At 35.6% G+C, this 23489-nt stretch overlaps 1 protein-coding gene across 1 annotated transcript in view; it reads left to right on the top strand.

Moving 5' to 3' along the window:
• Positions 1-23489, top strand: part of CTNNA3 (catenin alpha 3) — a 1804468-nt gene that overhangs the window by 540072 nt on the left and 1240907 nt on the right. The window lies entirely within an intron of this gene.

The following is a 23489-nucleotide window of genomic DNA, read 5'->3' as shown; positions in this document are numbered from 1 at the left end:
GTAAACACTCCAGAAATACCTCTCAAATATGGCACTTCGTCATTTTTAGCTCTCATCCCTGTTGGAATTCCTGTGTTTACTCGTCTGCCATCTCTGCTGGACCGGAGCTCTAAGAGAGTGAGGATTATCTCCCTTGCTCTTTAAACAGAGACTCTCAGGTAGCAGGAGCTCAGTAGTTATTATTTGGATACAAGTAAATTGAGTTTAGTACTTGCTTCTTTTCAGTTTTTTAAATTAAAATGACAATGTGTCTAAAGCAATTAATTTGTATTTATTTATTATATTAAATGATTACCATGGAGGAAACATGAGGAAGATTCATGATAAGTACAGATACACAGAAAAGGAAGAAGTGAGAAAGCTGTTCTTTGGTGATCTTAGTATATTTGTGTATCCCTTTCTCTTAGGATGTAATATGAAATACTTCCTGAGGAAGGCTTTTTTTTTTTTTTTTCAGGGAATTAAAGAATTACAGTGTGTGGGCAATGTCTGGTGATCTGCCCTAATGTTGGTGTAGAGGTCAGAGCAGGAGGAGCTAAATTTATGCAGTGGTGGTCCACATGATCAGAAATACATGTGTATGTACATTATATTGACATTATATTATAAGTACAGCTCATTAATAATAACAAATGAATTTTTAGTATTATGAGAAAGCACTGCAAAGGCAGTTTAATAGCTCTTTTTTCATATAAAAATACAGTATTTTAAGCCTTAAAATAGTATCTTGACCTAGACAATGAATATTGGAATTAAATAGCAGGAACCAATCTGGAAAAACAGTGGGGTATATTTTCAGAACAGATTCCCGAGTTTTAATCCAGGGTTATTTCACAAATGATGCTTCTTTATACCGTTCATTAGCTTTAATGAAAGGGAATGTACTTTCCTGGTATTAGCTGAACTCAAACCGTTCTCAGAATTTGCTCAAAGATTTTAGGATAGCTGATGTACTTCAATCTTCAATTTCCAGTTTAAGGAATGCAGTGTTTCATTTGGTGGGCTTGGTTTACTTTTCAGATTAGTTTTGAGTTTTTGTAATTGGTCTGTTGACGATTGTTGAGACATAATAAAGATAACTGTGAAAACTTAAGATTAACACTTATAAACTGTGGATGTTTTATATGAATGTGACTTCAAGGCTTCAAATTTTGTAAGCCTGTTGAGTACAGAGAAGTTCAGCAGTGGGAAATGAATATAGTTTATATAGTTTATGTTTTCTCAGGTTTAGCCCACATGACCAGTCTAAATTACTTTCTTAAACAGATCAGTAAGTCTTGATCATTTTTTTTTGACTGAAATTCTATGTGTAGTGTCTTGTGACACTGGTAAGAAATTAGTAGGAAATGAAACCTGATAGATCCATTACAGATAAAACAGACCACCCATTACCACTCTCATGATTATATATATTTGTTATAATATTTTCCATATATTTATGGAAATATTTTTTAAATATACATAGGAATAGTTATTTTGTATCCATAGCTCAATAGTCGACACAAATCTCACTGGGATTAAAAAAAGGAAGTGTTAGAAATGCTGCATTCTTTTTTAAAATGTAAAAAATTTTTTTATTAACATATAATGTATTATTAGCCCCAGGGGTACAGGTCTTTGAATCACCAGGTTTACACACTTCACAGCACTCACCATAGCAATACCTTCTCCAATGTTCATAACCTTACCACCCTCTTCCTACCCCCCTCATCCCAGCAATCCTCAGTTTGTTTTGTGACAGTAAGAGTCTCTTATGGTTTGTCTCCCTCCTGATCCCATCTTGTTTCATTTATTCTTTTCCTACCCCCAAGCCTTCCACATTGCATCTCAACTTCCTTATATCAGGGAGATCATATGAAAATTGTCTTTTTTTTTTTTAAGATTTTATTTATTTATTTGACAGGCAGAGATCACAACTATGCAGAGAGGCAGGCAGAGAGAGAGAGGGAGAGAGAGAGGAGGGCAGGCCCCCTGCCGAGCAGAGAGCCCGATGCAGGACTCGATCCCAGGACCCCGAGATCATGACCTGAGCCGAAGGCAGTGGCTTAACCCACTGAGCCACCCAGGTGCCCGATAATTGTCTTTATTTGATTGACTTATTTCGCTAAGTGTAACCCTCTAGTTCCATCCATGTTGTCGCAAATGGCAAGATTTCATTTGTTTTGATGGTTGTATAGTATTCCATTGTGTATATATATACACCATATCTTCTTTATCCATTCATCTGTTGATGGACATCTAGGTTCTTTCCATAGTTTGGCTATTGTGGACATTGCTGCTATAACCATCATGTCTGCATTTGCAGACATTTCTGCAAAGAAGACTCTTATCCAGATGGCCAACAGACACATGGGAAAGTGCTCCCCATCACTTGGCATCAGGGAAATACAAATCAAAACCACAATGAAATACCACCTCACACCAGTCAGAATGGCTAAAATCAACAAGTCAGGAAATGACAGATGCTGGAGAAGATGCGGAGAAAGGGGAACCCTCCTACACTGTTGGTGGGAATGCAAGCTGGTGCAACCACTCTGGAAAACAGCATGGAGGTTGCTCAAAAAGTTGAAAATAGAGCTACCCTACGACCCAGCAATTGTACTACTGGGTATTTATCCTAAATATACAAATGTACTGCAATGCTGCATTCTTTTCTGAAGTCCATTTCTTTGCCTTTTCCAGATTCTAGAGGCTGTCAACAATCCTTGGCTCATTGCCTCTTTCTCCATCTTTACCCCCAGCATTGTCACATTTCTCTGACTGTTTCTGTCCCCACATCTCTTTCTCTGACCACAGCCAGGAAATGTTCTACTTTTTATGATTTGAATGATTAGATAGGGCCTGCCCAGATTATCGAGGATAGTCATACCATCTCATGGCTTTTAGCCTTATTTACATCAGCAAAGTTCCTTTTGTCATTTAAGGTAATGTGCTCACAGGTCCTGGGAATAAGGGTATGAGTATTTCTGGGAGCCCCATGACATACACTAATATCAGTCTTCCTTAGTCTCTTCTGTGGAATCGTCATTGCTCCTTATATGTTGAATCTATTATAGTAGTTAGTATCCCTTATTTCCTTTAGGCTTTATGCAGTCAAATCACATGTCTGTTTTATTTACTATTTTATCTCAAGCCCCAGGCACAATACTTGGCATTAAAAAAAGTTAGATTATATTTTTGAATGAAAAAATGAAATGAAATTATTGCATACTGTATATGCCATATACTGGAGAAAGAGCTTCTCTGACATTAAATGAAATGAGTTCCAAGCATTTACTAGATTTATGTGGTGAACTGCCTATTATAAAACATCTTATTTTGCAAAGTATAGGTCTTTTCTAAAAATCAGTGTGAATATTCAGAAATATAATTTTCTCATCACAGTCTCTTCATTTGGATGCACATTCAAATATAATCTAAAACAAGATTTTTACTAATTAAAAATATACTCCAGAGAATATTCAGAATCAGATAAAGTTTCATTTTTGTTTTTTCAAACTTAGAAGTTTTAAATATTTAATATTTTTCTAAGGTATTTATGTTTTTCTTATACCTCCATTATTGGTTAGACCTAGTCCATCTTCTCTGATGTATAGTGAATGTAAGGAATTCTTCATGTGCTTAGGGCAGAACAACAAGGTGGTCTAAAGAAGGAAGTGTTTTTAGAGGGAAATCTGTTTTTTGTTTTTTTTTGTTTTGTTTTTTAGTGGTGGTCTTTCTATAATTAGTGAAAACAAATTTGGAGGTGGGTAGCCATCATACTTCAGTTCTAAAAATCAGTAGATGTAGATATTTCTTCAGGGGTTGGTTGAAATCATGTTGATATTGTCAAGTTTGGATGTGTTGCTGGACAGTATCTTCATGTGATGTTAGATTATTGGTAAAGGTAACACTCAGATTGATACTTTACTATAAAGGGTATTAGAGAGTTTAGTGAGTGATAGTTAAAGTAAATGAGTCAGGTCTGGCTCTTTGCAGGGAGCAATTTGCATTTCCAGACTTCTTACTTGCCCAATATTTTCTTCTTTTGGTGTCTTATGTGAAAGTGCCTTGTTGGTTCTCATTATATACTTGTTGAGTGAGTAAATAAAATGGATTGGCTTTTGTTATTTGGAGACCTTTTTCATTTGTAAGTTCTGGATTTAATCTATTCCCTCTCCTGGGGAATTATAAAGATTCACTAAGGCCAATAAAGAGATGTTAAAGAGTTTTTCTTCATTAAAAGTCCTCTACCTCTTTTCCGAAATCCATTTCAGAAATGATTTTAGCCTTTGGTGCCTGGGTGGCTCAGTTGATTAGCAGCTGCCTTCAGCTCAGGTCATTATCCTGGAGTCCTGGGATAGAGTCCCACATTGGGATCCCCCTGCTCTGTGGGGAGTCTGCTTCTCCTTCTCCCTCTGCCTGCCACTCCCTCTGCTTGTGCTCTTCCTCTCTCTGTGTCAAATAAATAAATAAAATCTTTAAAAAAAGAGAAATGATGTCTTCCTTATTTGTCATGATGATAAGATAAAGCAGTTAGGATGATGTATATGCAATGAATTTTTGAATACTGGAGATGAGTTAGGATTCAAATTCTAAAAATGTAAAAGCAGCTTCCAAATCTCTTCCCTTTCACCTTCCCTCCCCTCCCCTTCCCCTCACTTCCCTTCCCTTCCCTTCTCTTCTCTTCTCTTCCCTTCTCTTCTCTTTGTCTCTTCTTTTCTTTCTCCCTCTTACCCTCTCTCCCTTCCTTCCTTCCTTTCTTCCTTCCATTCTTTCACAAAACTGGCTTTTCCAACACAGAGAAGAAGGCAAATATTTAGACAAAATGTGAAGATGGCAGAATTTATCCCAGATGAAAGGACAAGATAAGGCCAAGCCAGAGATCTAAGTGAAACAGATATAAATAGCATGACTGATGGAGAACTTAAAGCAACAATCATAACGCCATGCACTGGATTTAAGAAAAGAATAAAAGACATCAATCAGCAAGATCCCTAACACAAATATGAAAGAATTATAAAAAAATCAATCAGAGATGAAAAGTGTAATAAACAAGATTAGAAACACACTTGATGCAATGAACAGCAGGCTAGAAAAAAAAGAGGAATGATTTAATGACCTAGAAGACAAAGTAATGAAAAGCAAAGAAGCTGAGCAAAAGAGAGGAAGAGAGAAAGAATTATGCATCACAAGAATAGACATAGACAACTCAATGACTCCATCGAACAGAATGACATTCACATTATAGGCATCCCAGAAGAAAGAGAAGAGGGGGCAAAAAATTCATTTGATGAAATAATAACTGAAAACTTTCCTAATCTGGAGAAGGAAACAGACATTCAGATCCAGGAGGCACAGAGGACTCCCATCAAAATAAAAAATATCAGGCCAACACCAAGATATATTGTAACTAAATTTGCAAATATATTGATAAAGAAAAAAGTCTTGAAGGAGAAAACCAAAAGAAGTCATTAACTTACAATGGAAACCCCATATGAGGTGCTGGAGATTTTTCCACAGAAACTTGGCAAGCTGAAGAGAATGGCATGGTATATTCAAAGTGCTGAATGGGTAACATCTGCAGTCAAGAATACTCTATCTGGCAAGGCTATCATTCAGAATAGAAAGAAAGATAAAGAGTTTCCTAAACAAAACTGAAGCATCATGATTACTAGCCCTGCAAGAAATATTAAAGGGGACCCTTTGAGTGGAATGGAGAGACCAAAAGTAACAGTATAAAGGCAGGAAACACAAAAGGAGTAAAAATTTTCTGTAAAAGTCAGTCAAGGAACTCACACAAGAAAGGGTATAACATATGATAACATATACCTAAAATATGGGGAGAAGAGGAGGAAATAATTGGTTCAAACTTGAATGACCATCAACTTAATATAGACTGCTATTTACAGAAGTTATATGCAAGCATAGTGGTAATCATATATCAAAATCACTGGGCACCCTGGATGGCTCAGTTGGTTAAATAGCTGCCTGCAGCTTGGGTCATGATTTTGGAGTCCTGGGATTAAGCCCTGCCTTGGGCTTCTTGCTCAGAAGGGTGTCTACTTCTCCCTCTGTCCCTGCCCCTGCTCATGCTCTCTCTCTCTCTCTCTCACTTTCGGGGGAAAAAGAAAAAACAAAAACAAAAACAACAATAACAAAACACAGAAAACCTACTGAGAAACATGAAAATAATAAAGAAAAAGAAATCTAAACATATCACTAAAGAAAACTAGCAAAAAATGAAAACAAAAAAATCAAGAAGGATCAGAGAAAATCTCCAGGAACAACAACAAAACAATTAGTAAAATGTCAATAAATACATATCTATCAATTGTTACTTTGAATGTAAATGGACTAAATGCTTCTATCAAAAGACACCGTGTGTAGGAATGGATAAAAAACAAGACCCCTTTTTATGCTGTGTATAAGAGACTCATTTTAGATCTAAAGACACTTGCAGATTGAAAGTGAGGGAATGGAGAAGCATTTATCATGCAAATGGAAAGAAAACCAGGGCAGAAATACTTATAATATTGGACAATAGTCTTTAAAACAAAGAGTAGGGGCGCCTGGGTGGCTCAGTTGTTAAGTGTCTGCCTTTAGCTCAGGTCATGATCTCAGGGTCCTGGGATGGAGTCCCGCATCGGGCTCTCTGCTCAGCAGGGGGCCTGCTTCCCTTCCTCTCTCTCTGCCTGCCTCTCTGCCTACTTGTGATCTCTCTCTGTCAAATAAATAAATAAATAAATCTTTAAAAAAAAAAAGAAAAGAAAATATGTCTCAACAAATAAAAAATGATTGAAGTCATCCCATGCTCCTTTTCTGACCACATGCTATGAAATTAGAAATCAACCACTAAGAAAAAAATCTGGAAAGACCAAAAAATGCATGGAAGTTAAACAACATTCTACTAAACAATGAATGGATCAAACAGGAAGCCAAAGAAGAGATTAAAAAATACATGGAAACCAATGAAATGAAAACACAATCATCCAAAACTTTTGGCATGCAGCAGAAGTGGTCTTAAGAGGGAAATATATAGAATAGGTCCTAACTCAAGAAACAGGAAAAATCTCAAATAAAGTTTAAGCCTAAAGGAGCTAGAAAAAGGACAACAAATGAAGCCTAAAGCCAGTAGAAGGAAGGAAATCATAAAGATTAGGACAGAAATATGATATAAAAACTAAAAAATCCAATAGAACCAATCAGTGAAAGCAGGAACTGGTTCTTTGAAAAAGCAGTAAAATTGATAAACCTCTAGCCAGACTTATCTAAAAGAGAAAGGATCTAAATAAATAGAATCACAAATAACAGAGGAGAAATAACAACCAACAGCACAGAAATACAAACAATTATAAGAGAACATTATAAAAAACTGTATGCCAACAAACTGGATCACCTGGCAGAAATTGATAAATTCCTAGAAACATATAAATGATCAAAACTGAAATGGTAAGAAATAGAAAACTTGAACAAACTGATTACCAGTAGAGAAATGGAATCAGTAATCAAAAATCAAATGAAAGTTCAGACCAGATGGCTTCACAGGGAAATTCTACCAAACATTTAAAGAAGAGGTAACACCTATTCTCTGCAGACTATTCCTATTCCAAAAAAATAGAAAAGGAAGGAAGACTTCCAAATTCATTCTGAGGCCAGCATTACCCTGATCCAAAAGTAAGATAAAGACAACTAAAAAAGAGAACTACAGGCCAATATATCTGATGAACATAGATGCAGAAATTCTCAGTAAAATGCTGACAAACTGAATCCAACAAAACTTTTAAAAAAATCATTCAACATGATCTACTGGGATTTGTTCCTGGATTGCAAAGATGGTTCAATAGTCACAAGTCAACCAATGTGATACATTACATCACTAAAATAAAGAAAAAGAATCATATGATCATTTCAACAGATGCAGAAAAAGCATTTGACAAAGTACAACATCTATTCATGATAAAAGTCCTCAACAAAGTATGTTTAGAGAGAACATATCTCAGCATAATGAAGGCCATATCTGAAAAACCAACAGCTAACATCATCCTTAATGGGGAAAAACTGACAAATTTCCCCATAAGTTCAGAAACAAGACAGGGATATCTACTCTCACCACTTTTATTGAACATAGTACTAGAAAGTTCTAACCAGAGCAACTAGACAATAACAACAAAAGAATAAAAGGTATCTGAGTTGGTAAGGAAGAAGTAAAACTTTCTCTGTTTGCAGATTAGAAATTCTTTAAACCAATACTGTTAGAATTGATAAATGAATTTGGTAAAATCAATGTGCAGAAATCTGTTGCATTTCCATACACCAATAATGAGGCAGCAGGAAGCGAAATTAAGGAATCAATTCCATTTAAAATTGCATCAAATCCAATAAAATACTTGGGCATAAATCTAACCAAAGAGGTAAAAGTCTTATGCTCTGAAAACTATAGAACACTAATGACAGAAATTAAAGATGAAACAAAGAAATGGAAAGACACTCCTTGCTCATGGCTTAGAAGAGAAAATACTGTTAAAATGCCTAAAATACCCAAAGCAAACTACATGTTTAAGGCGATCCCTATCAAAATTACACCAGCTAGAACAAATAATCCTAAAACAGCTCTTTTTCACAGAGCTAGAACAAATAATCCTAAAATTCCCTAGATATCCAAAGAAACCTTGATTTAAAAAAGCAAACAAACAAACAAACCCACAAAGCTGGAAGCATCACAATTCCAGACTTAAAGTCATTGCAAAGCTATAGTGATCCAGATATTACGATAGTGGTACAAAAATAGACAATCAATGGAACAGAATGGAAAATCCAGAAATGGACCCACAACTATATGATCAATTAATATTTGACAAAGCATTTAGAAATATCCAATGGGAAAAAGACAGCATCTTCAACAAATAGTGTTGTGAAAGCTGAGAACAACATTTTAAAAGAATGAAATTGAACCACTTTCTTATACCACATACAAAAATGAACTCAAAATGGATCAAAGACCTAAATGTGAGTCCTGAAACCATAAAAATCCTAGAAGAGAACACAAGCAGTGGCTTCTTTCACATTGGCCATAGCAAATTTTTTCTAGATCTGCCTCTTGTGGCAAAGGAAACAAAGTAAAAAATAAACAATTGGGACTACATTAAAATAAAAAGCTGCTGTGAGAGTGAAGGAAATAGTCAACAAACTAAAGGCAACCTACAGAATGAGAGAATGCAAAAGACATATCTGATAAAAGATTAGTATCCAAAATATATAGAACTTATAAATCTGAACATCTGAGAAATGGATAATCCAATTTTAAAAATGGGCAGAAGACATGAATAGACAGACATTTCTCTAAAGAAGACGAGCAGATGGCCAATAGGCACATGAAAATATGTTCAACATCACTGATCATCAGGGAAAGAGAAATCAAAACTACAATGAGACATTACCTCACACTGTCAGAATGGCTAAAATCAACAACACAAGAAAAAAAAGGTGTTAACAATAGAAGTAACCCCATTATTAGGGATTTATCAAAAGGATTGGAAGGAGCACATGTACCCTGATGTTTACAGCAGCACTATCAACAATAGCATGTTCAATGACCCCAAATGTCCATTGAATAATTAATGGATAAAGAAATTATACAATGAAATATTACTCAATGATTAAAAAGAATGAAATCTTGCCATTTACAACAATGTGGATGGAACTAGAGCGTATTATGCTAAGTGAAATAAGTCAATTAGAGAGACAAATACCACATGATTTCACTCATATGTGGAATTTAAGAAACGAAAGAGATGAGCATAGGGGAAGGTCAAGAAAAAATAAGATGAAAACAGAGAGGGAGGCAAACCATAAGAGACTCTTAATTATAGAGAATAAACTGAGGGTTGCTGGAGGTATATGGGAGGATGGGCTAAATAAGTGATGGGCATTAAGGAAGATACTTGTTGGGATGTGCACTGAGGGTTATATATAAGTGGTGAATCACTAAATCCTACTCCAGAAACTGCTTCTACACTATATGTTAACTAACTTGAATTTAAATTAAAAAAAAACATCATGAGTATTTTTGTTAGAAGGCAAAAGGTGAAGACCAAAGACCTCTCTGGCATAGAAGATACAACCTTTGAAATTTTTCAACTGTGTATTGCTCTTTGCATGGAATATGTCTTGTCATTTTATGATATTCCACTACTTTTAAATTATTTTCATTTTTCACAAATTACCTCATTTTCTTTCTGTGTTCTCCCTTTATGTGATTAGTTTCCTTTTTAAAAAAATAATAATAGCTACCTACTTTTTTTATTTTAGCTTTTCTATTTTTTTTAAATTTAAGTTCCAGTTAGTTAACATATAGTGTAATGCTAGTTTCAGGCGTAAAATACAGTGAATCCACACTTGCATATAACACCTGGTGCTCATCACAGTGCACTCTTTAATCCCGTCACCTATTTAACCCATCTACCAACCTATCTGACCTCTGGTAACCATTGGTTTATTCTCTATACTTAAGAGACTATTTCTTGGTTTGCCTCTCTCTTTTTTTTTTCCCTTTGATTATTTGTTTTGTTTCTTCAATTCCACATATGAGTGAAATCATGTGGTGTTTGTCTTTCTCTGACTGACTTAATCTTGCTTAGCATATTACCCTCTAGCACCATCCATGTTACTGCAAATGGCAAGATTTAATTCTTTTTGATTGCTAATATTCCATTACATATATTATATACTATAAGTCCCATATATATGTATAGCACATCTGTATCCATTCATCAGTTAATGGACATTAGTGCTGCTTCCATATCTTGGCTATGTAGATAAAGCTGTTCAAAACATGAGAGTGCATATATCTGTTTAAATTAGTATTTTCATATTTTGGGGCAAACAGTGTGATTGTTGGATCATAGGGTTGTTCTATTTTTAATTTTTTGAGGAATCTTCACAGTGTTTTTCACAATGGCTGTACCAGTTCACATTCCCACCAACAGTGTAAGAGGGTTCTCTCCTTTCTCCACATCCTGTTTTTTCCTGAGTTGTTTATTTTAGCCATTCTGAGAGGTGTAAAGTGGTATCTCATTGTGGTTTTGCTTTGTATTTTCTTGATAATAAGTGAGGTTGAGCACAAGATTTCTAATATTTGTGGGGAAGTTTAGTTGCTAACTTTAGGTTTCAACTCATCCTTTCCCAAGATGTGCGTTTCTTTACTCCGTAGTGTTCAAGCACTGCTCATGTGGTTCTTGGATGTTCCTGCTATTTTGTTTTTAAACACTGGACTTCACTCAAAGTTTTTTGTTACATTAAAAAAAGAAACAGGTTAAATGAGAGTAATGACAATAATAAAGTAGAAGCAAGACTCTTTGCATGAAGTGTTAGTTCAGTGTTGGACAAATAATAAGGGTTTTGAGCTGGGCATAATTCCTAGCTAGGAAATGATATTTGAATGAAGAGAAGGATTATTGTCTTAGATCAGTACCTAGAAGCTGACTCTGAAATAAGGGCTAACATGAAGAAGGGTTTTTGGAGTTACTCTGTTGGGAGATAAACATAAAAGGAAATGGAGAAGGCGGGATTGGATGAAGGGAGAAGGGGACTTAGAATACATCTCCCAACCATCCTGCGGAGAGCTCTGGAGCTGGGATGGCCCTTTGCAGTTAGTTGTCCCACACTGAGATAAATATTTATATCCCTACAAGTGTTAGTCATTACCTGTGGGTCACTCACTGAAGCAGTGTCACCTTGGACAAGGGGCTCCCTGCAGCTGAAGGCAGTTCTTAGGGAGGAGCAGAGCTGTGAGTCATCTGTAGTTAATATTTCCTGTAAAGGAAAGTGAAGTACCATAGAATTCATTATAGAAGTTAATTGAAAAAAGTAATATGGTGGGGTTTTTTTGGTAGGTCTTGGACAATGGAATATTATCCTGTGTTAACAACTCTGGTCAGTATAGTTGACCTTCCATAGTTTTTTAATTTGCTGTTGGTAATATTTGGGAAATTGTTAGTTATTATTAGTCATATAATTTGTCATCCAACTCGAAATACTTTTGAGAGATCAAGGTGATCTATAATAATTAACAGGTATTCACTGATCTACAAAAGGCCTAAGTCAGAACTCCCAAGCAGACCTAGATGTATGGTCATCTAGAAATTATGTGACTATATATGTACTACAGAAAGGATAATACATATGAAGGATTTTAAGAGAATTTTTTTTTTAAGATTTTGTTTATTTATTTGACAGACAGAGATCACAAGTAGGCAGAGAGGCAGGCAGAGAGAGAGGAGGAAGCAGGCTCCCCGCTGAGCAGAGAGCCTGATTCGGGGCTCGATCCCAGGATCCTGGGATCATGACCTGAGCTGAAGGCGGAGGCTTTAACCCACTGAGCCACCCAGGTGCCCCTTTAAGAGGAATTTAACATATTTTATTGACAGATTCGATATTGGCCATAAAAGATAGATAAAACATAAAGTTTGAGTTAAAATTAGTGTTGTTGCAGTTTCTAGTCACATAATTCTAGATACATTGTGCTAAGAACTGGTGATTTGAGTCTTAACAATCACAATCTTAGTTGTCAAGGAGAATTAAACAAATAAGCAAAAGCAAAATACAGCACAATAAGAATTATAATAGTAGTTAGTATTAAATACAATAATAGCACCAAGTAGAGAGTAGTAAATTCCTCTGTAGTTGATCAGGAGAGGCTTCACAGAGGACAAAGCTCTTACACTTGGTTTTTGAAACATATATAGTTGGGAATTCCAGAAAGGGATAACAGCCTGTGCAAAGGCACAAACGCAGGAATCAATGTTGTGTGATTGGTGTGGGAAATAGAATCAGTTTGGTTGGGATGAAATATATGGGAAAGAAGGAAAACTGACCTATGAGACTAAGTATTTACAAATTTACAAATAGGCTTCTTTCAAAAATTTGATTAACTTAAAATTTCTTTGCTTTCAAAGCAAGCCAAATTTCAGTTAAAACATTTCTTTAATGATAACCGATTATGAGTCATTCATAATATCACCTTAGCTATTTTATCTTTATAAATCAGTTTCCATTTGTGATATATTTTATAATAAGAAGTATATATTTGGTATTTGTTCCCTTTTCTGGCATAGAGGTCCTAAAATCCTTGGAATTTTACAAGTGATGAGAGTGATAAAGGTGTCTTTCGTTATATTAATCAGTCACCTTTGGATCTAAGGATGAGAGGGTTGTTTGCCAGGAAAACTAACCCTGCAGTCAGAGTATTAAAACTGTCAGTATCACCCCCTGACCTCCTGGGGAGAGGGGATGGGCTGCAATGGCCAATAAGTTAATCAATCATGCCTTCTTAATGAAGCCTCCATAAAAACCCAAAGGATGGGGTTCAGAGAACTTTCAGATAGGTGAACACATAGAGATTCAGGAATAGTGGCATACTCGAAGGACATATCTTGTGCCCTTTCCCACATATCTTGTCCTATGCATCTCTTCTATTTGGCTGTTTTTGAACTATATCCTTTTATAATACATTGGTAATTTAGTAAGTAAAATGCTTCTCTGAGTTCCAAGAGTCACTCTAGCCAATTAATTGAACCAGAGGAGGGGATTGGGATTGTAGTAACCTCTGGTTTATGGCCAATTGATCAGAATTACAGGTAGCAAACTGGACTTGGAATTGGAATCTGAAGTGCTGGGGGAGAGTGGTGGTAACAAATTTGTAGTGCTGGACTCTGTTTTTAAAAGATTTATTTATCTGTTTTAGAGAGAGAGGTCATTAGTGGGAGGGGCAGAGGGAGAGAGGATCTCAAGCAGACTCTGTGCTGAGCACAGAGTCTGATGTAGGGCTCCATTTCATGACCCCAAGATCACAATCTGAGCCAAAACTGAGTCAGATGTTCAACCAACTGTACCACCCTGGTGCCCATGTGGTACTAACCTCTGAATCTATGGTATCTGATACTGTTTCTGGGTAGATGGTATCAGAGTTGAATTGAACCGTAGACTACCCAGCCGATGTTCTGAGAACTGCTTTTTGGCATGGGGGAATCTCTCCCCTGCCACACTGGAATTAGGAGAGGTGAAGTTATCTTACCTTTGTAATATAAATTTAGGATCAAAGGCCAAACTGTAGCTTTATGTCTGTGCTGAAATAGGTTTTAGCAGGGTCAGACAAGATAAGCAACTTGTGTAGTTGATTTGCTTGGCTATTTGTTACACTTAATAATTAATTGGAGAAGACTATTAGTGATCTACAAATTGTAGATTGTCCCATCATATTTTGGTTCCTTTTTTGCAACATAAATTTTCATATATGTTTTTAAGTCTTGTAACCACAACAAAATAGCTTATTGAATTCTTAACGTGAATTTAGTTACTTGTTTTCCCCTGAAAGATAAATTGAAACTAGGTTTGACTAAGTGTTTTCCTTAGAAATAACTATCACTTCGTATCTGACAAAACTCAGCCGAGGTTGTTGATTGACAAAACCTTATCATTCCAATAAGTCCTTTGCTTTAATGTGCTAAGGCAGCATTTCACTGTTTCAGTTTGACAGTAATATAAACTAGAAGCAGATTTCTAGTACCCTAGTGGATTTGGATTGTATGATTCAGTCTGATGATCCTGTATCTCATTTGAAAATACTTTTCTTTCATTTACATATGGCAAGAATATATCTATAAGAAGTTTTATCTTCCTATAGAAAGTTTATTCCTGGGGCGCCTAGCCAGCTCAATTGGTAGAGCATATGACTCTTGATCTTGGGTTGTAAATTCAAACCCCATATTGGGTTAGAGATCACCTAAAAATAAAATCTTAAAAAATATTTTTTATTCCTACCTGAAGTAGAAAGAATAATGCCTCCAGTCCCTGCCCTTGATATTCACACTTTAATCCCTGAAATCTATGAATATATTACCTTATATTGTGCAAGGAACTTTGCAGATGTGATTAAGGATGGGACCTTGAGATGGAGAGACTTTTCCTAGATTAGACAGATGGGCCCAATCTAATCACCTGACTCCTTGAAAGCGGAGAACCTTTACAGGCTAGATCAAAGAGAAATGAGATAGAAGAAGGAGGAGAAATTCAAAGAATAAGAGAGAGAGAGTCAACTCACTATTGCTGCTTTGAAGTTGAGGGAAGGGAGCTATGAACCAACATATGTGGGGGGCCTTTTGTAGAAAACAGGGATCTCAGTCCCATAAGCACAAAGAACTGATTCTTCCAACAACCCAAATGGGCAAGTAAACAGATTCTCCCCTAGAGCCTCCTAAAAGAAACAGCCCAACTGATAGTGCGATTTTAGCCCAATGTCTTACTTCTGACCTATAGAACTGTAAGGCAATAAATTGGTATTGTTTAAGCTATAAGTTTTGTGTTAATTTGTTACAAACATAATAGAAAACTCATACATGATCTTATTCAGGGGTCATGTAGTTTACTTTTGTACAGAAACTGTGTGAGCAACTTGGAAATGTTATGTGAAATGTTATGTAAAATGTAGATGTGTTAAATCTGAAATGTATACTTAAATCTCAGGAAAGGCAATTGGTTTTATAGAAATACCAAATATGGATTTTGATGTGTTTATGTATCTCACATAAGATTTAGCATGAAATAATTAAAATGCCTGAAAACCATTTAATGGTATAAACACCATGAACTGTTGTGGTGCTACACAATGGAAATATGATTTTGTGTATTTTCTGAGCCAGTTCTTTCCAATGGAAAATTATGCAAGCTAGAATAATATGTGAACCACATGTAATTTAAAATTTTCTAGTAACCACATGCAATAAAATGAACAGGTAAAATACTAAATTTTATTTAATTAAATATATGCAAAATATTTCAAAATATAGTCATAAACATCAGTGAGGTATAGTCTTTTTAGTACTATGTTCTTGATATCTAGTGTGCATTTTACATGTATAGTACATCTGGACTAGCCACATTTCAAGTGTTCAGTAGCAAATGTTTGATATGACTGCCTTTCCTCCATCATTATGTCAAATTTAATATCATATTGGACTCCACAGCTCTATGCAGAAATGCCTTCTCCACCATAGGGTTTTTGATGCTTGAGCACCTCCATGTTTCTACCACTTTAATAATGATACTGTTAGAAAAGGTAATAAAAGAAAAAAGAGACAGAATACTTAGGTCAGGGAGACCAAGAGCTGTAGAATCGTGCTGTAATTTCTGGTGTTACCCAGGAAAAAATAGACTACTGGTATTTTACACTAGTATATTGAAAAATACCAAGATTTTCCATATGTGGTAAGTTGCATTTTCCAAAATGGCCACAATAATACCTTTATTTTCTATATTCTTTTTTGATATGACTGCCTTCCTCCATCATTATGTCAAATTTAATACCCATCTTCTTGCACTGGGCTTGCCTTAATGGCTTTTTTTAAAAGATTTTATTTATTTATTTATGTGACAGAGAGAGCAAGAAAGCACAAGTAGGGGGAGCTGCAAAAGGGGAGGGAAAAGCAGGCTCCCTGCTGAGCAGGTAGCCTGATGCGGGGCTCAGTCTCAGGACCCTGGGATCATGACCTGAGTTAAAGGCAGCTGCTTAACTGAGTGAGCCATTCAGGTGCCCCCTTAATGACTTGCTTGGTCACTTTAATGTGACAGAAGCCACATTTTGGGACTTCTAAGGCTAACATATCCTTTCATATTTCACTTAAATCTCTTAGACAATCAATCTTGGTACACTCCATCTCAGAACACAGTTGCTACATTGTAGGAAACCCAACCCACATAGAGAGGCCAAACCCAGATAGGCACCCTGGCTGACAGGCTCACTTGAGTTTTCACCCAAAATTCACCATTGACTACCAGCCCTGTGAGTGTGCTATCTTGGATGGCCAACCCAAAATGGCTGCAACTGAGGCCAAACCTTGACTTTGGCTGCATAGAGACCTGATGTGTGAAATCCTGGCTGAATTTAGTCATACTTGAGAAAAAAGAGAAAGAATAAAAAGTTGTTGCTTTTAAACACTAAGTTTTGGGATGACTTCTTATATAACCATAGATAATCAGATATCTAGATAATCAGAATACTATAGAATTTGACTGGCAAAGGCTTTACTTAGAGAAGAACATAACCAGACCACACTAGCACCAAATATTCCTACCTAGAAGGTACAGAGGACAAAATTAGACTGTTCCCTTAGTGATAGTGGTCAAGGGTTATTAACACAAGCTTTTTGAGGAGGAAGGTAAAATTGATCATTACTAAGTAGATGTATATAGGGAACTATGTTAATAGATCCTATTATGAAGTATAGGTTTAATTAATCTTCATGAGATCTTTCATAGTCTTTAAGTCCTGTGTTAAAAGTGAGACAACTGCAGGTGTCCTTAGAGATCTGAAGTGGGTAAGCCTTATCTATAACTATAACTATAATGTTAAGATTCTTATTTTAGCAATGTGAATACAAACAAAAAACTAGGGAAGTGGCCCTCGTGCAGAATTCCATTTTAACAAGGATTACTTGTATCTGGGTGTGTTTTTGCCATAATGAGATAAATAAGTGCATTTAAGAATTAACTTTGAAAGTTTTCCAGGTAATCCACAAGTGAAACTTCCAAATGTGGATGATGGTCACCTGCCCTCCTTAGTGGTACTGAATCAGAGTCATTGAATACTAAGTGATTATATAATTTATGCTGCAGAATAGTCACAGGCAAATGTTTATTTAGTTTCTTGTGGTTACTAAATTTCTCTTCCTCCTTGGCAATTTTAAGCACAGTAGGAAGGGTCAGAAAGAGAAATATGCAACACCCCCACAAAGTTGGCAATACTGTAAGTATGGCAGTTGGCTTACAACTGGGGAGAGAAAAATAATTCTTTTCTTTGATGCATAATAGAGATATGATAATAATTTTTTATGATATGTAAAACATATAAAACATAAAACAAAAAACAACATTCCTTATTTTATAACTCCTTTACAGGTATTGACTGCTCATTTTATTCATTTACTGACCTTTATATAAAACATAAAAGCTTGTAAAGTAGAACTAACTGAACCTGTTTGATGATTACTTTTATTTTATATTTAGCTGCTCATACTGTACCAGGAAGCCTTCCCATATTCTCTCATTTTTGGTTATTATAGTGTTCTAGGAATGCCTTTCAAAGACTAGAAACTAAAATTAAAAAAAAAAAAAGCTTTTACTTGGAAATAATTATAGATTCAAAGAAAGTTGCAAAGGTAGTACAGAGAGGTTTTGTGTACTTATTTCCCAGTTCCCACCTTGGTTGTATCTTATGTGACTGTAGTATGATATCAAAACCAGGAAGTTGACATCTTGTTATAATTTATGTGTATAATTCTATCACATGTATAGATTCAGAAACCACCAGCACCGCATCACAGGATACAGAAATATTTCATCACTGTGAATATCTACTTCTTGCTACCACTTTATTTTCACATTTAACCCTCTAGTTTCTCCTTCCTGCCTGTCTCCCACCATCCATAAGCCCTGGAAAATACTAATCAAAATATTTTTTAAAGTATTTTCTAAATATTTAAAAATATTCTAAAATATTTTATAAATGGGATAAAACAATATGTGATCTTTTGAGACTGGCTTTTTTCACTCAGTATGATGCCCTAGAAATCCAAGTTGCATTTTAATAGTTCACCCTTTTTTTTTTTTTTATTGCTGAGTAGTATCCTATGGTAGGGATGCACCATATATGTTTAACCATATACCTATTGCAGAACAATTTTGGTTTTTCCAATTTGGAATCTTTTACAAATAAAACTTCTATGAACAGTTGTGTATAGGATTTTGTAAACATAAGTTGTCATTGTTCTGAGGTAAATGACCAAAAGTGTGATTACTGGATCATATGGCAAATAAATGTTTAGTTTTTAAGAAACTGCCCGCCCAACTGTTTTCCAGAATGGCTATACTATTTTACATTCCCACTAGCAAAGGGAATAATTACTCCACAACCCAATCAGCATTTGGTATTCTCAGTATTTTTTTAACATAGCTGCAATAATAAGTATGTAGTCATTGCTCATTGTGATTTGCATTTCCCTCATGTCTAATGATGTTAAAAATCTTTTCATGTGCTTATTTGCCACCTGTATATCCTCTTCAGTGAAATGGCTCATCATGTTGTTTGCCAATTTTATGATTGGATTGTTTGTATCTTACTGTTAATTATCGAGAGTTCTTTAAATATTCTAGATAGAAAAACTTTTCCATATATGGGATATGCAAATATTTTCTTGCATTCCCTAGCTGGTAAAATCGATTTTATCATTTTTTTTTCTTTCGTGTACTGTTTTATTTGTGCCTAAGAACTCTTCAACAAGTTCTATATCCCAAAGATACTCTTTAAAGGTTTTATGTTTTAGATTTAGATTTTACATTTCTGATCCATTTTGAGTTCATTTTTATGAGGTATGAGACTTTTCTCAAGATTCTTTTGATTCTTTTTTTTCTTTCTTTTTTTTTTTTGCCCATGAAGTCCTGTTGCTTTAACACTATTTGTTGAAATGGATGTTCTTCCTCCATTAAATTACTTTTTCATCTTTGTCATTTCTATGGCACTGAACTATTTGTGTATCCTTTGGTCAGTACCATATAGTATAGACTACTGTAGTTCTATATTAAGTCTTGAAATTGCATTAAGTTGTTCCTCCTACTTTATTCTCCTATTTTCAAGTTGTTTCCGTTTTCCTAGTTCCTTTGCTTGGCATGTAAATTGTAGAATAATGGTATGCATGTATACAAAAGATTTTGCTAGGAATTTGATAAAACTTATGTTAAACTTGTAATTTTGATTCAAATTTCCCTATTGATCAGTAATGCATTTCAAAGTGGCTAAAATCAACAACACAAGAAACAACAGGTGTTGGTGGTGATGTGGAGAAAGGAGAACCCTCTTGCACTATTGATGGGAATGCAAATTGGTGTAGCCACTGCAGAAAACACAACAGAGGTTCCTCTAAAAGTTAAAAATAGAACTACCCTATAATCCAGCAATTGCACTGGTAGGTATTTACCCCCATACACAAAAATACTAACTCAAAGGGATACATGCACACTGATGTTTGTAGCAGTATTATCTACAATGACCAAATTATGGGAATCCAAAGGTCCATGGATTGGTGAATGGATAAGGAAGATGTGGTACATAGGAATTTTATTCAGCCATAAAAAAAGAATGAAATCTTGCCATTTGCAACAACATGGATGGAGTTAGAGAGTAATATGCTAAGCAAAATAAGCCAGAGAAAGACAATACTATATGATTTCACTCAGATGTGGAATTTAAGAAACAAAATAAATGAACAATGGGGGAAAAAAGTGAGAGAGAGACAAACCAAGAAACACTCTCTTAAGATAGAGAACAAACTGTTGGTTACCAGAAGTGAGATGGGTTGCAGGATGAGTTAGACAGGTGATGGGATTAAGGAGTGCACTTGTGATCAACACCAGGTTTTATATGGAAGTAATAAAACACTGTATTGTATACCTGACATTAGCATTACTTTGCATGTTAACTAATTAGAATTTAAATAAAAACTTAAAAAAAAGAATTATGTTAAGCCTATATTCAATTGGAAGAATTGACATCTTTAGTATTGAGTCTTCCAATCCATGAACACAGGTATGCCTCTCTGTTTATTTAAATATTTGATTTCTTTCTTTAACATTTTGCAGTTTTCCACCTGAGCATGTTTTATGAGATTTATGCGTATCATGTCATTTGTTTAGGTATTGTAAATGATACTGTATTTTAAATTTCAATTTCTACATGTTCATCACCAGTATATAAAAACACAATAGATTTATTTTTATCTCACATTTTGTAACCTTGCTGAACTCAATTATTAATTTGAGGTTTTTTATTTTGTTTTAGTTTTGTTGTAGATTCCCTGGCATTTCCTACGTAGGCATTTATGTCATCAACAGATTGGGACAATTTTATTTCTTCCTTTTAAACTGTATGCCTTGGGGAGCCTAGGTGGCTCACTCAATTAAATATCTGCCTTAGACTCAGATCATGATCCTAGAATCCTGGAATTGATTTGGGCTCCCTGCTTAGGGGGAGTCTGCTTCCCCCTCTGCTTCTGCCCCTTCTCACTACTCATTCATTCTCTCTCTCTCTTTCTCTCTCTAAAATAAATTAGTAAAATCTTTAAAAAATATATGTGCCTTTTATTTCTTTTTCATACCTATTACACTGGCTAGAATTGTAGCATTGTGCCAAATAAAGGTGGTATGAACTGATATTTTCACTTTCTTGGTAATCACAGGATGAAAGCATTCTCTTTCACCATTATGAAGTTATCTTCAATTATGATGTAGATTTGAAAAGTTAAGATAAAAAATTCTCCTCTGTTCATACTTTTCTGAGAATTTTTATCATGGTAAGTGTTGAATTGTGTCAGAAGTATGCCTTTTCTGCATCAATTAACATGATGATATATATATATATTTTAATTTTTTTAATAAACATATAATATATTTTTATCCCCAGGGGTACAAGTCTGTGAATCGCCAGGTTTACACACTTCACAGCACTCACCATAGCACATACCCTCCCCAATGTCCATAACCCCACCCCCCTTCTCCCTACCCCTCTACCCTAGCAACCCTCAGTTTATTTTGTGAGATTGAGAGTCACTTATGGTTTTTCTCCCTCCCAATCCCATCTTGTTTCATTCATTCTTTTCCTACCCACTTAACCCCCCACATTGCATCTCCACTTCCTCATATCAGGGAGATCATATGATAGTTGTCTTTCTCTGCTTGACTTATTTCGCTAAGCATGATACGCTCTAGTTCCATCCATGTCGTTGCAAATGGCAAGATTTCATTTCTTTTGATGGCTGCATAGTATTCCATTGTGTATATATACCACTTCTTCTTGATCCATTCATCTGTTGATGGAAATCTAGGTTCTTTCCAGAGTTTGGCTATTGTGGACATTGCTGCTATAAACATTCGGGTGCATGTGCCCCTTTGGATCACTATGTTTGTATCTTTAGGGTAAATACCCAATAGTGCAATTGCTGGGTCATAGGGCAGTTCTATTTTCAACATTTTGAGGAACCTCCATGCTGTTTGACAGAGTGGTTGCACCAGCTTGCATTCCCACCAACAGTGTAGGAGGGTTCCCCTTTCTCCGCATCCTCGCCAGCATCTGTCATTTCCTGACTTGTTGATTTTAGCCATTCTGACTGGTGTGAGGTGATATCTCATTGTGGTTTTGATTTGTATTTCCCTGATGCCGAGTGATATGGAGCACTTTTTCATGTGTCTGTTGGCCATCTGGATGTCTTCTTTGCAGAAATGTCTGTTCATGTCCTCTGCCCATTTCTTGATTGGATTATTTGTCCTTTGGGTGTTGAGTTTGCTAAGTTCTTTATAGATTCTGGACACTAGCCCTTTATCTGATATGTCGTTTGCAAATATCTTCTCCCATTCTGTCAGTTGTCTTTTGGTTTTGTTAACTGTTTCCTTTGCTGTGCAAAAGCTTTTGATCTTGATGAAATCCCAATAGTTCATTTTTGCCCTTGCTTCCATTGCCTTTGGCGATGTTCCTAGGAAGATGTTGCTGCGGCAGAGGTCGAAGAGGTTGCTGCCTGTGTTCTCCTCAAGTATTTTGATGGATTCCTTTCTCACATTGAGGTCCTTCATCCATTTTGAGTCTATTTTTGTGTGTGGTGTAAGGAAATGGTCCAGTTTCATTTTTCTGCACGTGGCTGTCCAATTTTCCCAACACCATTTATTGAAGAGGCTGTCTTTTTTCCATTGGACATTCTTTCCTGCTTTGTCAAAGATTAGTTGACCATAGAGTTGAGGGTCTGTTTCTGGGCTCTCTATTCTGTTCCATTGATCTATGTGTCTGTTTTTGTGCCAGTACCATGCTGTCTTGATGATGACAGCTTTGTAATAGAGCTTGAAGTCCGGAATTGAGATGCCACCAACTCTGGCTTTCTTTTTCAATATTCCTTTGGCTATTTGAGGTCTTTTCTGGTTCCATATAAATTTTAGGATTATTTGTTCAATTTCTTTGAAGAAAATGGATGGTACCTTGATAGGAATTGTATTAAATGTTTAGATTGCTTTAGGTAGCATAGACATTTTCACAATATTTATTCTTCCAATCCAGGAGCATGGAACATTTTTCCATTTCTTTGTGTCTTCCTCAATTTCTTTCATGAGTACTTTATAGTTTTCTGAGTATAGATTCTTTGCCTCTTTGGTTAGGTTTATTCCTAGGTATCTTATGGTTTTGGGTGCAATTGTAAATGGGATGGACTCCTTAATTTCTCTTTCTTCTGTCTTGTTGTTGGTGTAGAGAGATGCAACTGATTTCTTTGCATTGATTTTATATCCTGACACTTTACTGAATTCCCTTACAAGTTCGAGCAGTTTGGGAGTGGAGTCTTTTGGATTTTCCACATATAGTATCATACCATCTGTGAAGAGAGATAGTTTGACTTCTTCTTTGTTGATTTGGATGCCTTTAATTT

The sequence above is a fragment of the Mustela nigripes genome, chromosome 4, assembly GCF_022355385.1.
Source record: "Mustela nigripes isolate SB6536 chromosome 4, MUSNIG.SB6536, whole genome shotgun sequence".
Classification (NCBI taxonomy): Eukaryota; Metazoa; Chordata; class Mammalia; order Carnivora; family Mustelidae; genus Mustela; species Mustela nigripes.
The sequence above is the reverse complement of the archived record's forward strand: the minus strand, read 5'-3'. Positions and strand labels throughout refer to the sequence as shown.